At 40.4% G+C, this 19,031-nt stretch overlaps 1 protein-coding gene across 1 annotated transcript in view; it reads left to right on the top strand.

Annotated features, from left to right (window-relative positions):
- Positions 1–19,031, top strand: part of alg2 (ALG2 alpha-1,3/1,6-mannosyltransferase) — a 76,227-nt gene that overhangs the window by 44,989 nt on the left and 12,207 nt on the right. The window lies entirely within an intron of this gene.

Consider the following 19,031-nt stretch of genomic DNA (forward strand, 5'->3'; position numbering starts at 1 on the left):
TCATTCGAGTAGCTTCATCAGCGAACTGAAGTTTTGCTGGTAGCTCAGACCCTATATATATATATATATATATATATATATATATATATATATATATATATATATATATATATATATATATATATATACACAGTAAAGTCTCGTTATATCGATATTCTCGGGAGTCGGAAAAAATATCGATATAACTGGACTATCGATATATCATGTAATTTTCTCCTTGAGTTCATAGAAATAGTATCGTAATAAGCAGTACTATCGATATAACCGATATCGATAGAACGAGACTTTACTGTATATCCCTAATGTCCTGAGATGGCAGACCTCTCCTTTGATAGGTCCCTGCTCTAAGGTTCGAGGAGTAGTGGACTATTCTCAAAAGCTAAACTGATTACAGTGATACCTTGGCTTACGAACTTAATTGGTTCCCAGACAGACTAAGGCGAAAAGTGTGTATCCCAAAAAATAATTTCCCATGAGAAACCATTAAAATGAGAATAATCCGTTCCCAGGTCCCCATAGAACATAATTTTCGACTAAATAAGCCTTAAAACTACACAAAATATACCTTATTTTATGTATAATAAATGTGCTATGACACATACACCTTACTCATTATGCCAGCTACATGTGTATCCCGAAAAATAGTTTGTATGCCAAGGTAAAATTTTCATAAATTTAACGTTCGTAAACCAAAAAGTTTGTAAGCCAGTTTGTACTTCTTTTGTCCTGAATGATTATGGTCTATGACTGGCCCTGATTGCCCCATTCGCCCTGGTATCCCCTCATCAGCATGACTCAGCCTGCGTGGTAACGATTTGAGAAGTCTGTTGTAAGCACGATCAAAATTTAACCTCACACCACCATGGCAATTTAGTGAAGGGTTTTGCTGTTTTATAGAAATAGCTTCTTTTAGTCCCCTTTCAAACCATCTATTTTCTTTTGCCAAGATTTTAACCTCACTGTCGTCAAATTTCACATCGAGGGTGCACCCCTACCCCCCAATGCTCCACCCCATTCCGACTTTCCCAGCGCTCCCTCCGGAGTCTTTCCCAGCTGCCGTCGTTCGTAGCAGTCCCAAACCACAGATGACCATCACGGTTGGCCTGCGTGTTGACATCATCAGCCGGGCCTCCAACACTCAGTCGTACGCAGTCCGGCTCGACCGACCATCTCTCGGGACACTGCGGTCGAAATGTTTGACACGCTGGTGTCTCCCTTTGCAAACTGGAGTTCCCAGGGTCTCATAGTCATGGTTAGCCTCATTTTTGAGTAGTTGTGAATGCCAGATGTGGTTGAAAGTGACACACAGGAAGAAAACAAGCACGTCTGGAGAAAATATTCAGTGAGGATTGCTCATTTTTATCTGATTCTCAGCATCTTCATCTTTAGTAAGTTCATAGAGTTGCTTGTTCTGTAGCCACAAGGGGACACAAGCCAGTGTCTCATTGTGCCGGTCCCAAGCAGAGGGTTGTGTCAGGAAGGGCATCCGACGTAAAAGCTTGGCCAAAACAAACATGCAATACACTTTGCTGCTGTGAAATGTAAATTTCTCCACTGCGAGACTAATAAAGGCGAATCAAATCAAAATCCAATCCAAACCTCTGAAGATGGATCGATGAGAAGGTTTCTTCAGCCGTCATCTGTACAAAAGTGAAGGTTTCGGACGTTTCGCCTCCTATCGTCAGCTGACGAAGTCTCTTGGATAGGAGGCGAAACGTCCGAAACCTTCACTTTTGTACAGATGACGGCTGAAGAAACCTTCTCATCGATGGACCACTCCTGTACGACTGAGAGCTTACACAGACCTCTGAAGATGGAGGACATTGAATTCGCTGTAAAGAAGAAGAAGACTATATTTTATCTGATTGTTCAGCAGAAACGTTGGTGCTGGAGCATCAACGCTCTGCACTGATGCTCCTTTCTTCTCATTGCAGCTTGGAATTGAAGCGGATTTACGTGGGACAGGGGATGGGAGTCTTTTTTTCGTCAATAGATGCTACAGCTTCGTGTTTGCTTTCAAAATTTAGCTTGTAGCAGATGTGCACATTTCACCACGACGTCCCTGATCCACTAGTGAAAAAGATGCTTTGATCCTCTCCTCTTTCATCTAGAACTGCTTCATACTACGAAGAGGGTGCAGAAAATGCTTACGATTGAATGACTGTCTGTGTCTTTTGTGTTGTGTCACATGACTTATTTAGTTTTGGTTGTTGTTTTGACTTCAAGATGGTGCAGCAAGAGTGGCTGCCTTTACAGCAACTCCTGTATTTTATTTTTCTATTTCTTCATTTCCTTTCCTCTTACTTTCATCACTCTGCGGCTGTGAAATGTAAATTTCTCCACTGCGACACTAATAATTCAATCCAATACGTTTTTTTTCCTTTTCTGACAGCAACATATTTTTTGCTTGGGGTTTGTACGTTTTAAAGATTTATTATAGAAATGTACACACCTAGCTCACATGAAATTTGTGTTTTTTTTAAGTATCGTCTTTGTCACATCTCTTACGTTACAGTCTTCTTATCCGATACGATTTGGCGCCATTTGGCGCCATTGATTGAATGCCTGGAGTAACACATAAGCGCCCCGATACATGACGTGCAACTTTACCATGCCGCATCTTTTAAAGGCAAGATAGTTAACAAGCAGCTACAACAATTTGCTCAGTTTTTTTGTTGTTTAATTTATGTATTTATTTATTTGCAATGCAATTGCACAGTGTTTAAAAAGTGTCAAGGTTTGCAAGGTGGTGATGGCAGATGTGGATCCCAAAGAGCAGGCAGCAGGGAGCAGCAGGTAGTGTTTGAGAAATTGTATTAAAATAAAGTCAACAGGAACAAAATTTAAAACATCAAAGTCATTCAAACAGAAAAATACAAAGTAGCAAATAAAGACCAAGAGTAAATGTCTGCCAAGATGAAACAAACAAAGTGCACATCATACAATGCATACACAATGCATACAATTGCATACAATTGCATTCGTTGCATACAATGACCCGACACCGAATGGTCGTGCCGGGAGTCCTTTTAACTGTCACTGATTGGGAACGACCAGCACCTGTGCAGGTGCAGGCGGGGCCGACAGCGCCACCCGTTGGTCGCCAACCAGATCATGACCAAAAGTGTGAAATGGCAGCCAGTGCATAGCCCTGGGCTTTGTAATGGCACGCTTGATTTAATTAATATGAACATGTACGGTTGCACAGGATTAAAATGTGATAACCTGATGAAATTTCCCTGTGAATTACATATTTTAAAAGTTTTTCATATATAAGGCGCACCGGATTATGAGGCGCATGGTCATCCTTTGAGAAAACGGAATGATTTTAGGCGCGCCTTACAGTGAGGAAAATACAGTACTTAATTGTTTATATTCATATCGATGATCTACCTTTTTTTAAATAAAATCAAAGACAGGGTTTTTTTTCTTAATAAAACAAACTTTTCCTCTCTGTCATCGGTCAATTATGCATCCAAAATGAGTATAAAAATATTCTCTTAATATATATAAATGATTTGAGAAAGGGTGAATGCTTGACATCTGTATTAGTCCCAAAGACTAATGGGCAAAATCTTGGGGGCAAAATCAAATGGGCATCTATTGACAACACTGCAAAATTTACACCTCCGTGCTCGTTGTAGACTGTCTGGCACATCATATAACGCCTTTGGCCACTCTCCACTCCCATTTTGCGGGACGTGTCTTCACAACCCTGTCCGTCAAAGCATCAGGGGCAGTGGTGCTTGCCTCGCACCCCTTGGGGTGAACACTTTCAGTTCACAACTGTCTGAATACAGTAGTGTAGGGGGAAAAAAGAAGCTAATATTGTGAGGTAAAGGAGGTCAGAATGGGGGGTGGACAGAAATAGTCCAAGGGCATCAGGTTGTTCTACATTTCCGGCTTGGCTTAATCCAAACATCGATCTCATCAATAATAATGCTCCAGTGGCCGTGGCACAATATTAAACATGACAACCAACAACAACGTGGATCCCGCATTTCATCGTATTTCTATGCAGCCTGGTGAATTTGTGACTCACGGTGGCGAAGCAGTGTAACTGTGAAATCACATTGGAGGAAAAAAATAATAATTTGAAAGGTCACTGCCGCGTTCTCAAAGCAACTTGTCGTGGAATCAAAGTCATTTGCGGGTGCCTACAAATCACTGACTCACTAAAGAGTCATCAATATGAAACGCCCTCATAAATGAATTACCAGCGTACGCTAAACGCAGAAAGCTCCTGTGATCCCTTGTATTTCTCGTCTGCTTAATAATAAATACAGAAACTGCTCAAATCTAATATACACACGCTGCCCCTCTCCCTCCTCATCAGTCATTCGCCGTGACAAATCTCCGTGAGGACAAAAAATTGCAAGCCTGCGTTTTTTTCTCCCCCACTAGATAGTCTTGGTTCTGGTTTTACCTGACTCTCCTGATTTCCCTTCATCCATGTAAGCAACTGGTGAGCATTAGCATGGCAGTTACTTCTCACAACATTGATTGTACCCCTTCTCCTGCTTAACAAGTGACACGGGAAAGCATTAGTCATGCATATCCTTCGCTCCGTCCGTCAGTTGCTCCGTCCGTCAGATGCTCCGTCCGTCGCTCCGTCCGTCAGCTCCGTCGGTTTGTCCATCGGTCTGTCCATCGGTCTGTCCATCGACCTATGGATTTATTGACACATACATACGCTTAAAACATACATTCGCTAAAATATCACTTACCTGCCAGTTGAGTACTCTGACGAACTATGCAAACTGTGGTAGGCTTTTCCTTCTCGGCTTGGAATTGACCCATCTATCAGATAGGAGGACTTTTTGAGCATTTAGGCATCGAAAACAAATCTGCAACTACATAATCGTACACACGCACACACATCTCATCCTCGGGCTTTTACAGTCTTTAGGACAACCTTCTAATTATGCAATTAGTCACTCTTTCTCTGAGCGCTTTGACATGTACAGTATCTGATTATTCACACTTACAAATTTCCCCATTGTGGGACGAATAAAGGTTTTCTGATTCTGATTCGGTTTGTCAAAAAGTAGTGGTATGTATGCTGGTTTTACATATCAGTGGTGAATAAATTTTAAATAATGAGCTAAATTAGAGTTACGAGTGTTTCAAGAGTTGCTTAAATGTTACTTTTACACCAGATTTTAGTAACGTCGTGCCACAAATTAATTGAGATCAATCCAATATTTCAACCAAATTGTAGATGAGCCATATGTGTGCTCTTGGGTTGATGTTAACGAGGGAGCATACAGCATGAATTTCAATGTTAAAGTTAATAGTATAAGGTTTGCAGAATTTCATTTTGTCGAGGCTCACATTATACACACGTGAGCCCGCATCCACACGCTCTAAATTGCTTTGTCGTGCTATTGCAGAGGAATCAACACATAGCTTTGAAGCAAGAAGAACTCAACTTGCATGCAAATTAAGCACTTGAATTATATGCATATCCGAAGGCTTGGCTGATTCACCTACCTGTAGTTGTTCAGGTGGAATTGCAACATATTTTGACATTGCTGGCAGGTTATCAAAGAATATTCTTTGTTGCATGATGTTATGTGTGGTTGGCTAACTGGATTCGCTTAAGTCACGTGGATGAATCAAATGATGTTTGGGAAATAATTTAAGTGTATTTCTGGGTTGAAAGTTTAAGACGGGCATGTGTCAGGCTTCAGACGCAGATCATGATCACTCATGCCACATTCATGATCGCTCTCAGCACAATACAATACAATACAATACATATTGATTTCTACACCACTTTAACAACAACTGAAACTGTCAGAAAGCGCATAACATGGACAACTATCATATACAGGAAATAAAGCAGTCACAAAGATCGTAGAAAGCCCCAGGGAGTAAAACTAAGATTAAGTCCGAATAATGCCGAGTCAAATGTCAAAGATACAATATGGCAACAGGATTCACGCTTTCATTCAAATTTTTGTTGTCCATCCATAATATCGATCTTATTTAACACTATTGTTATGCAGCGTGGGCTGGTTTTGATTCAGAGGAAGATGGTAACAAGCCAAGAAAATGGCTCAACATATGAATGTTTCATTTTTTTCAATCCAATCAACCCTCGTTTATCGCGGGAGATACGTTCCAAAAATAGCTCGCGATAGGTGAAATCTGCGAAGTACAATGTAGTCAGCTTTTTTTTACATTTTTACACAATGCATAACTGTACATACTGCAGAATGAAACAAAAAATAACACCTCTTTTTCAATAGTTTAAAGAGCGGTGTTGTAAAACAATATTTTGTTGCTGCGCCTATTCGTCCTGACTCTGCTGCGCTGTAGCGTCTTTTTCTACTGAAGGAGTCTTTCTCCGAGAGATGAACATTGTTATCGGTAATTGTTGTCACTCTTTCTTTTTTTAGCAAGAAGATTTTTAAAAACCGCACGGCCCGATTTCTAGAAGCAGAATCCTCCATGAGCTGCTTTGTTTGCAGTGTTGTTTCTTTTACTTTGTTTGTTTGCACATTTGCATGCCCTTAATAAAATAAAAAAAAAATAAAAAAAAAACGTTTTTTTTCCCCCTCAAAATAAATCCACGATGCACTGAAGCCGCGATAAGTGAACCGCGAAGTAGCGAGGGATCATTGTACTCTAAATCAAGGATGTCAAACAAATTTTTAGCCGCGGGCCACATTGTAGTTATGGTTTCCTCTCGAGGGCCATTATGAATTTGGGGAAGCCATTAGAATGTTTAATGCCCTCCACATATTACATATAGAGCGCACAACAAATTAATGAATAACTAGTTTTCAAAGCTGAAGTAAAACATAATGACTGTTATTGTGGTTTACATGGGACAATTTGAAATTTTACTTTAGCAAGGATCATGGAATTTCACGAGTTTGATTTGCTTTCGCGGGCTGAAAAAAAATGATGTGGTGAGCTGGATTTGGCCCCCGGGCCTTGACTTTGACACCAGTGCACCAGTAATCAAGGATGTCAAACTCATTGTAGTTGCAGGCCACATTGTAGTTGCAGTTTCCTGTCAGGGGTCGGTGTGAATTTGGGGCAGCCATTAGAATGTTTCATCCCCTCCACATATTACAAATAGCGTGCACAATAAATGGATGCATGGCTTGAGGAGCCCGCACTGAGAAAAAATGAGCGTCAGCACAGAGCGCTAATGCGTATGAGGAACCGTGGCGGCTTGGAATTGAAGCGGATTTACGTGGGACAGGAAATGTGAGACAATCTCTTTTCTTCAATGCTTCGTGTTTGCTTTAAAAATTTAGCTCATAGCAGACGTGCACATTTCATCATGACGTCCCTGATCCACTGGTGAAAAGGACGCTTTTATCTTCTTCTCTTTCATTTAAAACTGCTTCATGCAACAAAAAAAGCTTAAGATTTGATTGTCTTTGTCTTTTGTTGTATTTTAATGTTGTTTTTACTTCAAGATGGCGCCGTAAGAGTGACTTCCTCTACAGCAGCTCCTGTATTTAGTTTTTCTACTTCTTCCTTTCCTTTCCTCCTACTTTCATCACATTTTGCTGCTGTGAAATGTAAATTTCTCCATTGCGAGACTAATGTAGGCTAGTCCAATCCATTCCAAATGTATTGCAATGACATTTAAATTAAAAACAGAAGCAACACAAATAAACATTTTAGTTTTAGTTAATTTCAATGAGTAATATTGAATTGCTCTTCAGTCTTCTTGAGGACCAATATATTCTGTGTCACTCGCATTTATTTGATCATCCAGAGCGCATCCGTCATGCCACTCTTGCCTTTGTCACTTCCCCTTTGCTAAGCTGCACAAGGACTGGAAAATACAGTTGCCTAAAAATACACTTACAAACACTCACACCCATACAAGTTGTCTTCAATATTAGAAAGCACAAGGCTTGATACCTGAGCCATTTTGGCTCACAGGCCAACACTCAGATCCACCACATGTGCGCGACACCTCCCGCTCTCCACGAGCACCCTTCGGGCCAGCCGGCAGGTCTTAAGCATGGCAGTCCACTTGTCGCCGCATACTTTGGTAGTCACACGGGCATCACCAGGCCTGACGTGGGCCCCCTTGATGCCAGGGAGTGAGGTCGCGCATGTGTGACGGAAAAGGTCACAGAGTTTAGTATGGTCTCCATCAGGGAATCTCTGTACTTGAACACTTCAATCCATTTTTTTCTGGTGTATAAGGCGCACCGGAGTATAAGGCGCACCCCCAGTGAATGGTGTATTTTCAAACTTTGTCCATACATAAGGTTCACCGTAGTATAAGGAGAACCTTCAATGAATGATAAATAATTTTCCAAATATAATATATAAATATCAGAAACGTTTTCCAAATAAAGCAGTATTCACAGTATTCTCTCATAAGGAATTCAGTCAAACGGAAATTCCTTAATCCGGAAAAAAAAATCTGTGTTAATTTTGTTTACCACGAAATGATCGGAAAGATTGATTCCCGACAACAGAAATTCCGATGCCGGTGATGTAGTTGCGGCGACCTGCGCAGAGCATGATGGAAAATCCACAGGTTATCCACATTAGCTTGCTTTTTGATTATGTGTTCCGGAAAACACGATCCACGCTCTCATTATGGGGTAGCTGCCATTTGAATAAAGTAACGTATTTTCCGGTGTATAAGGCACACCCAAAAGCCTTGATTTTCTTCAAAAGATGACCCTACGCCTTATACGCCGGTGCGCCTTATACTGTATGTGAAGTCAGAACAGGTCTGGCAACTACTGTTCACAGCCACCGACTCCATTTCCCCTGTAAAAGTACTTGTGCATAATCCCAACCTCTACTGTAGCGCCTTATAATGTGGTGTGCCTTATGTATGGAAAACCTTTTGAAACATGTTATTCGTTGAAGGGGCACCTTATAGTCCTATGCCCCTTATATATACATAGAAAAAGTTTGAAAATACATAATTCATTGGGGGGTGCGCGCTAAAATCTGATACGCCTTATACACCGGAAAATATGGCCTCATGTAAACACTTTTTACTTAGAACAACAAAATATGAATGAAGGAACCTTATTTTAAGAGATCCTCGTTATCATTGTACTGATATAATGCTTGACCTCTAATAATTGCCGTATTTTCTGGTGTATAAGGTGCACCCAAAAAGCCTCAATTTTCTTCAAAAGATGACCCTGCACCTCATACGCAGGTGTACCTTATATGTGAAGTAATCATGAAACACAACAATAAGGCACTACAGTCGAGGCTGGCCTTATAATGCGGTGTGCCTTATATTTGGAAAACTATCTGTTTAAGTATAATATTTGAAAAAAAAATAATTCATTGAATGGGTCATCTTTTGAAAAAAGATCTTTTGAGTGCGCCTTATACACCGGAAAATACGGTATTTTATCAATAAGAATAGCTTTCATTTAAATAAATCGACGTATAGTTGTTATTTGTCCTTTATTTTTGGCCAAATGGTGGAGACATTCCTTCTTACTGTCCGTCAGCATCTGTCTGATAATTGTGAGCCTGTTTCTGTTTCTTTCTTGCATTAAAATTAACCTCTGGGTTTGCTAGTGGAGTCCTTTGATAAGTAAAGGACAAGATATAAAAAAGGGGAACACCATATATTTATCAAACTTGACAATATTGCTCTGTTTCCCCCCCATTAATGCTTCAAGCGCTACTTTTTTTTCATTTGGCACTCACAGGCGAAGAGTGGCGGATGAATGTTGCTGGTGTTTGTTGTAATCTCACGGGATACGATTTAAAATACAAGAAGGTGATTTTTTTTCCTATGTCGTTAGTAGCGTTTGTGGGTCATGATCAATACAAGCTGTGAATGGCCATATAAGTCGCCCCAGTAACCGAAGGATCCTCTGTTCAAATCTCGCTGTCCCATCTGTCTTAAGTCATGTGTTGTTCCCCCACCTTTGCCTCCAGTGCCACTCGGGGTGGTTTACTGCCGGGTGTGAATGTTTGTTGGCGGTTGGAGGGGGCCAAAGGCGCGCATTGGCAGCCACGCTTCTTTCAGCTTGGCCTCCCCCGGGGGTAGCTGTGGCTACATACGTAGTTTAACGACACGACGGCGTGAATATGTGACTTCATGAATAATGTATACATTGTGAGCACTGTGTAAGAGAAATGTGGCATATAAATACAGTATAAGGCATTATTATTCTTTTTATTAATAGCGTATGTAATGTCGAAACCAGTGGTGGGCCGTCAGGGACTGCGAGGCCTTCTCCGCTGGGCTAAAAATATCTGAATCACTGACTAATGTGAATTATATTTTGTCCATGATTTTTTTTATTAAATAATTCCAAATTGTTTTTCATCTTCCTTTCAGTGCTTTTCCCTTGTTGTGCTGCTTCCAGATGTGTGTCTTTGTATTTTAGCATTTAACCAATCACATTTTGATAGAGAATCAGAAGTTATCATATTTAAAAGTTTCATGCTGTTACAGTAAAGTCTCGTTATATCGATATTCAAGGGAGTCCGAAAAAATATCGATATAACCGGGACTATCGATATATCCGACCCTGTTTGCATGTAATTTTCTCCGTGCGTGCATAGAAATAGTATCGATATAACCGGGACTATCGATATATCCGATATCGATATAACGAGACTTTACTGTATATGCTTAGTCAACATGTGTGACTCGACTACACAATTGAAGCACAGACAACCTGGGGTCAATCAGGTCAACAGACACAACAAGTTAAACTGTCATCTTCATCTAGGAGATCTATCCTTGGACAGAATTTAGAACTTGAATTTATCACCGAAGCAATTTACGACTTAAAACTCCTTCACAGGAAGAGCTCATTAGCCAGGTTACAAATTTATCAGTTCATGGAAGAGACAATGTTTTATAGCATACAGCTGTTCGCGCTCAGAACGTTCCAGGGGGCGTGGTATTATAATCAAGAAAACTAGGTTTTACTAATGTATCACTGACATTTGCATATAGTCTCAATAAATAGCTTGGCAGAGGGCTGCAGAATTCAGGCGTCTGTCATGAATGGCTGTGTCTACTGCCGGCAGTGAAGACAATCTTTCTGGGTTCAAGCCTTTGTCCACAGTGTCCTATCGAACATCTCTGACACATTTCGGCCATCATGTGTTACCAGGGTCAGAAATGTACCTCTACTCCTTCACAATCAGTTCTGCAGGCCCCGGAGAATAAAAATCAATGTCGATGAAACTGTTGTTTTAACCAATCAGAGTTCGAGTTGGAAACCCAATCCCTGTTGCAAGGCGCTGGAAACGTCAGAGTTTTTGCAAACTATGATTGGCTAGTCACAAGCCAAACATAGTATCACTAGCCACTAGTGACAAGGACATACTGGCCAGAGCTAGCACATTGTATCTGTAGCGAGCTGCATTAGCAAATATATTGTGTCAATTTTTATATCGATTTTATCAACCCACAATGGCTGAAGGATGAGAAGAAATGGACTTGGTTGTAGATATACTGTTAAAGCCATTTTCAAAATGGACATTTCAAGAAAAAAAATGGGCATCATTAAGAAAGGTTAGACAGCTCCGAAGCTAGCAAAAATAGCAAATAATATTGCAATTTTATGAGGTTATCATGAATCCACACATTCATAGTAAAAATATAAATAGAAAATGACAGTTTTTCTCAAGTTTCTTCAAGTCACAAGTTATTTCCTGTCACGTCCGCTCGAGGAGTGGTGACAGTACTCGAGGGACGAGGGGAAGTAGTTAAGGTCGGATCCAAAATACACGGTGGAGACAGTGATTCCGATGAAGAGTCTTTACAGAGACACATGCAGCAAACAAAACAGAAAGTCAAGCAAGGTAGGAGGGCAACGGCAAACAGACCTGCGTGTGGAAGGGTGACGGGGGACTTCCAGGAAATACACCGGCACAGACCAAACGGTATGGGTGGCTTTTATAGCCAGAAGGCACAATTAACGGAATGAGAAACAGGTGAGTGAGTCTGGAGAGTAGGGAAGGGAAGCACGCTCCTGGAGCAGACGAGGATGTGACATTTCCAGGCTAACGGTATCCTCTAGTGGACGTGTAGTCAATCACACCACGCTTGCAGCTGTGAATTGATTCAGAAGTAGTACTACTGAAGGCCTAGGGATGACTTGCACGGCCCGCCACTGGTCTAAACTGGTGTGTACTGTTAAAATACAACAACATGGTTATCCTACCGATATGTGCGGTAATCGAAAATGCAGTATGAAAAGCAACAGGAAAAGTGTCAAATGACCACATTAGCCATTGTTGTCCTATGGTTATAATATGTTCGTTAAAATCCAGTAATATACCGTTAAACTCGATTACATTAGTTGCATTGTAAAACAAATGACATTTTTGACTGTGTATGGCTGGGTGGTCATAAGTGCCTATCTTTGGAACATTAAATTATCCCCATACGATACTGTCTCGTTTCAAAGTGAGTGACAGGAGGCTGCGGGTCCAACAATGGCATTGGTGTCGAAAATCTAATAATCAAATTAGTTTGATGGATGTGTAGGAAATGAGCTCGACTGCATTTGTTCTAAATAACAATTTGATAGCGCAGAAGGTCATGTTTATGGGTTGATCGGATGGTTTTGACATGCTGGCATTTGTATAAAATGTTAAAGGAGATTGTATCTGTTTTGCTGCATAGCCCGTTTATTCACAGTATATTATCCGCATGTAGTGTTATACAGTAGAACTAAGTAGATTGCTTGGAATTAAAAGCAAGCATTTTGAGAAAATATGGCTCTGGAGTTAAACAAATCGAGTGATAATTCATTCCGGTATGGCAAATAGCTTGTATCTATTTATTTGTTTGTTTGTTTGTTTGTTTGACTACAAATAAGTTTGGTGATTTCCAGTGGGCCCAAAACTCAATTTAGGGCATTTTTTCGCTACACTCTGCAATTTGTAGAGGTAGTGCGAGCCCATTCTGAAAAAAAATCCATTTCATTTAAGAAAAGTGGCAAAGTGGCACCATTATGCAATTGCTTCCAAATATGCACTGATTATGTTCTGAACACGATCTCTCTCATGCGTCATTTTTTTCCCGGTGTCCTCCCACATCTCATAAACATGCACGGTAGTTTCATTAAAAAACTAAAACTTGTCAGTAGGAGTGAATGTGAGTGTGAATCATTGTTTGTCTATTTGTGTACTTGAAATGGCTGGCAACCCGTTCCGGGTGTAGCTGTTGCAAAAACCAGCTCGGATCGCCAATCGCCAAGGAAGCACGTGGCAATAGCGAGGACAAAGCAGGTCAGAAAATTGCTGAACAAACTACTTTGAGGAGGAGCTAATGGGAGGACGGAACAGGTTGTTTGTTCGTGACATAAGTTGATTGTGATGGCTTTTCACTTGGAGACGTTGGGCCGAAAACACTTTTGTGGTTTTTGATAATTATTGTTAATTATTGCCAATGGCTGTACAACAAAAAAAGAAGACTGATTAATATATTACCAGTCAGGTTTTAGGGGTTATCTACAAATTTTGACAGAAATCTTGCAAATTTTGTTTGCTTTTGTCCTAAAGGGATTTCTCTGAAAATGTATCTCTAGACATGACGCACCTGTAAAAACTGAGCGATCGTTGGGATTAGACCCTGTGTCAGCCAGGTGACAGACAACCCGATCGTCACTGCATCACACTGCCCTTTGTTCCTCTATGGACATTCGTGATTCTGCAGTAATTACTGATCAGACGAAAGTGATTTCTGAGGAAAAGATATCATGGCAGCCTTCATGGAGTTTGCGCAAAGGCGCCTTGAAGGAGTCAAATTCTTTGGTCTGATGAGACAAACACTGAATGAACTCTTTGGTGTGAATTGCAAACATTCTGTTTGGAGCTTTGAGGAAAAGGTTTGTTCAACCGTCATCTGTACTTCAGACGTTTCGCTCCACGTCCGAAGAGCTTCGTCAGCAAACTAAAGTTGTGCTGGTAACCCTGGCGATATATCCCTAATGGACCCTGTGCTGACCCCTGAGGAGTTCGGCACAGGGACCTATCAGAGCAGTGGTCTGACTGACACAACCACCTCTGTCCATTAGGGATATAGGGCCAGGATTACCAGCACAACTTTAGTTTGCTGACGAAGATCTTTGGATGAGGAGCAAAACATCCGACACCTTCATAGAAGTGCAGATGACAGCTGAGGAAACATTTTCATCGATGGATTACTCCTGTACCACGGAAAGCTTACACAGACGTGTTCTGTTTGGAGGATAAGACACAGTTTATCAGCTCATCAATCCTGTCTTTAGAGTGACATATGGGATTGATAGCAAGTGGGATACGACTATGTACAGAGACAACCCCGATGAAAGCGTTCTTGACCTCAGACTGGGGCAGCGTTCCACCTTTGAGTTGGCCACACAGCCAAGATATTAAAGGAGTTGTTTCAAGTCAAGTCAGTGGATGTTTATGAGTGAGCCTGAGCCCAAACTTAAATCCGGTAGAACATCTCTGAAGAGATCTGAAAATAAATGTGCCCAGATACTCCCATCTAACCTAATGGAGCTTAAGTGGTGCTGAAAAAGAATAATGGACAAAACTGGCCATGTAGGCGTGCCGGGTTTGTGGTATCATCTTCAAAAGTACTTGATGGTGTTATTACTGCTCACTAAAAGTAGATTAACAACGTATTTACTGAAAACTATGCTTACTTCTGGACTCGAATGTTTACTTTGTGATTTTATTTCCATAAACTGCCCTGCAAAAATAAAATAAGAAAACTTTCTTTTCATCTTGCCATTTTGGGTTGCAACAGAAATTTTAAAAAAATGTGGAAATAGTGTAGCTCTGAATGAATACTATCCAGATGCGCTTTGTTTTTTAGTTTTTATAATCGAAATTTCATGATGGATTGGATTAGCCTTTCTTAGTCTCGCAGTGGAGAAATTTACATTTCACAGCAGCAAAGTGATGAAAGTAAGAGGGAGGGAAAGGAAGAAAAAAAATACAGGAGCTGCTGTAAAGACAGCCACTCAGGCGGCGCCATTTTAATAATAATAATAATACATTTCATTTATAAGCGCCTTTCAAAACTCTCAAGGACAATTTACAGTCACCGGATATTTTTTTCTACGGGTGAGCAGCGGCAGCCACACGCCCCAGCGTTCACTCAACCCGGAAGTAACAAAGTTAAAAAAAAAAAAAAAAAAAAAAATAAATAACAAATATGACAACGCAAAGACAGTCATTAGTTCTTCAGCACTTTCTGTACCATCTTTGTTACACGAAAGCAGTTCTAGATGAAAGAGGAGAGGATCAAAGCATCCTTTTCAGCAGTGGATCAGGGACGTCATGGTGTAATGCGCACATCTACTACAAGCTAAATGTTGAAAGCAATAGCGAAATAGATAGCTAGAAGATAACCAATAGATAGGCAGCTAGTTAGATAGATAGCTATATAGCTAATAGATGGCTATCTAGATAGCCAGCTAGCTAACAGTTACTTTTACCAATAAAAATATATTTTTTTTTCCCTTTGAAGTAAAAAAAAAACAAAATAAATAATGTGACACAACACAAAAGACACAGACAGTCACTCAATCTTAAGCACTTTCTGTGCCTTCTTTGTTGTATGAAGTTCTAAATGAAAGAGGACAGGATCAGTGTCCTTTTCACCAGTGGATCGGGGACGTCATAGTGAAATGCGCACGTCAGACTCCAAGCTAAATGTTGAAAGCAAACACCAAGCTGCAGCATCCATTGATGAAAAGCGACTGTCTCACATTTCCTGCTCTGCATAAATCCGCTTCAATTCCAAGCCGCGACCATTCCACATACGCATCGGCGCTTTGCGCTAATGTTAATAAATTAACAGGTATGAAAAACAAAATATTTTTTAATCTGAACTTTCTTGCTGTTAGCTCTTCTTGTACTACTATTTAATGACACACAAATAAGCTGGAGCAATTTCGCTGTGATCAGCGCCAGCATTTACTTATTTAATTGCACACACATTATACAGCATCGACAAAGTCGTTGCGTGCCTGTTGACTTGGAGCGTCAACATCATTTCTCGTCTAACAACCGATGACGCCTCCGCCCCGCCTCGTTTTTATTTATGTGACGTCCCTCAGGATTTCCCTTTGCTCGTTCGTCTAGGAGCCGATCGAGCCCACCTACTTTACCTATTCCACGCTTTACCAACCATGTGATCTGTTCAAAAATATAGACACACACTCGAGGCGTGTTTGTGCACAACAGCGAATTCACGCTCAGTTCAGGAGGGACGAGGTTCCACAATGGGGGAATGTGGAGGGAGTGACAGGACCGAAATCCTCAGCTCTTTAAACGGCTTGTATTCTTCCGCAGGGAGGAGGATCTTGTGATTTTGTGGTCAGCGGTGCTTATGATGGATGTGACATAATTCAAAACCTCAATGCAAGCATTTGAGACATTTTTTTAATTCCATCTAAACTCTTGTCACGCTGAGGCCTGCAGTTTCCTATTGGAGCAACTTTTATCGTGGTTAGAAACAAGAAAGATAATGAATTGTTCAAAAAGCCGCATTCATTTGGTCACTATTATCCAGATAACACGGTTAGGTATTTAGTGTCTGTTTCTTCATTTGGAGTAATTACATTTATTACAGAGCAGGCATAAAACCACATAATTCCGGTTTTCTCGGCTGCTTGCATGATAGTGATGAGGTGTGTTTCCTTCGTATATTTGCTATTGGTTATTCACAGATTTATTGTTTTTAGTCCATTTTGTGATTGCCTGACAAAATCACAATTCCTATGATTAGGCTAAAGCTTTGTCTAATTCGTAAAATCAAAATAGAAATAATTTGAAGTTGTGGCATTATACCTTTCAGGTTTATCATGTTGAGTTACGCTTTTAGCAACAAAAAAAAAAAAAAAAAAAAAAAAAGGTAAACTGCTCTTTGATTTAAATCATCCAGATACTAAAGGAGAGGAATAGCAGGACCTTACATTGCAAGAGTTTCTGAAAAACTACAAAGAGTCCTTTGGCAACACAAAATTCCTACTTATTTCACACACTTTAAGGCAAAAATTAGTGCATCCAAAAGTTAATAAATGAAAAACAAAGTAATGTAGTTCATTCAATACATTGTAAGAATGAAAATTGTAAAGAGCAATACATTGGGGAGACTAAACAAATTCTCAAAAAAAGACATTATCAACATCGCAGGGATAATCCTAGTGGGCCTTAATCGGCAGTACATTTGCACCTAAAAGCTAGCGACCACTCATTTAACGACAATGAGGTTAAAATCTTAGCGAAAGAAAATAGATGGTTTGAAAGGGGAGTAAAAGAAGCTATTTTCATAAAACAGCAACATCCTTCACTAAACCGCCATGGTGGGGTGAGGTTCAATTTGGATCGTTCGTACAACAGACTGCTTAGGCAACATAGGCTTAGTTATGCTGATGAGGTGATACCAGCGCAAATCGGGCAATCAGGCCAGTCGTAGGCTTCATACTCAGGCAGGACAATAGAAGTAATCAGTCAGGATAATAGAAGTAATCAGTGGAGTCGCAGGGAGTAGTCCTCTGCTCCCCCCAACATGAGAGCAATCATAGCAGAGTCCGGCACAGTCTGGACAGTAGGGATATATACAGGGCCGCAACTACCAGCAAGACTTTAATTCGCTGAAGAAGCATCTTGGATAAGAAGCGAAACATCCGACACCTTCAAAGAAGTACAGATGACGGCTGAAGAAACCTTTTCATCGAAACACCTCATTATCACCGACAGGAATTTGTGTGAGATGCTGAACATCATTGGGGCAATCAAAACCTTCATATTCAAATTGAAGAGCTTCCTCCCTCAATTAGAATTCGGCTACCGGCGGAGCATCGGCGACATTGTTGGGATTTTACAACAACAGGTCGTAGCCCAGCATGTGCGGCCTGAACTCCATCCTACCACCTAGGGACAATTTAGCCATCGCTCCTCCATATTTAATTGATATGTTGAATTATTCTGGCTCAGTGCCGTGTTGTGCCACCGTGCATTGGGCCGGGGAGTTCAGTGTATGTGTGCGTGTGCGTGTGTGTGTGTGTGTATAGATAGGGGAACGACAGTGCGGCAGGATAGCAGGCCGAGTTTGCCACGAACACCGGAGGCCTTTGGGAAAGCAGAACCATAGCAACTGAATGAATTAATCAACAGGGCCCAAGAGCGACGTAGAACACTAGCAACAAGCGCGCGCACACACGCACACACGTGCTGTGACAGCTGGTGGGTTCATATGCAACATACTGTTAACCTGGCGATCCGGCTTTTGCCTTTCCGGTGACAAAACAGCACACTTGAGTACTGTTTTACGGTTGTACTGTACAGTACAGTACTGTTGTACTTTTGAGTACTGTTTTACAGTGTATAAGTCGCACTGGAGTATATTATGTCTTTTCAAACTTTTTTCATAAATAAGGCGCTACTAAAATCAAAATAATACAACACAGATTTATTAAATACATATATATCTTACTGTTAATAATAGTTGATTGTGTGTTTTTAATGTATATCAATGTAGGAAATAAAGAATTTGTTGATGACTGAGATAGCGTCTGACTCCATACATGCTAATCGCTAGCTGATTAGCCTCGAAGCTAATGTTAAGGGAAAATTTATCTATTTTAGCGAAATAAAGCCAATAAAGCCAAATATTCCGGGTCATTAAGTGAAATGACTTGTTTTATTTCCGCTTGTCTTCACGCACAGTTTTCAGACTTTTGAGTGGACGCTCATATTGTGTCTTTCATAATAATAATAATAATAATAATAATAATAATAATAATAATAATAATAATAATAATAATAATAATAATATATTTCATTTATAAGCGCCTTTCAAAACTCTCAAAGTCACTTTTCAGTCACAGGATATGTTTTTAAGTTTCGATATGCTCTGTCAAATTTATTGACTCGTCTTAGCGTACAATGTTGTCAAAGTGCACAAGTATGCTATTAAAAGTCACACGTTGTTGATCAACAATATACAAATGAAGGACTATGGGAAATATATACCACTAGTATCTAAAGGCTCAGTGTTAATTTCAGTCTAATAAAGTAACTTTATTGCGGAG

Source organism: Hippocampus bargibanti, linkage group LG06, assembly GCF_051943395.1.
Source record: "Hippocampus bargibanti isolate YZ-2025 linkage group LG06, ASM5194339v1, whole genome shotgun sequence".
Classification (NCBI taxonomy): domain Eukaryota; kingdom Metazoa; phylum Chordata; class Actinopteri; order Syngnathiformes; family Syngnathidae; genus Hippocampus; species Hippocampus bargibanti.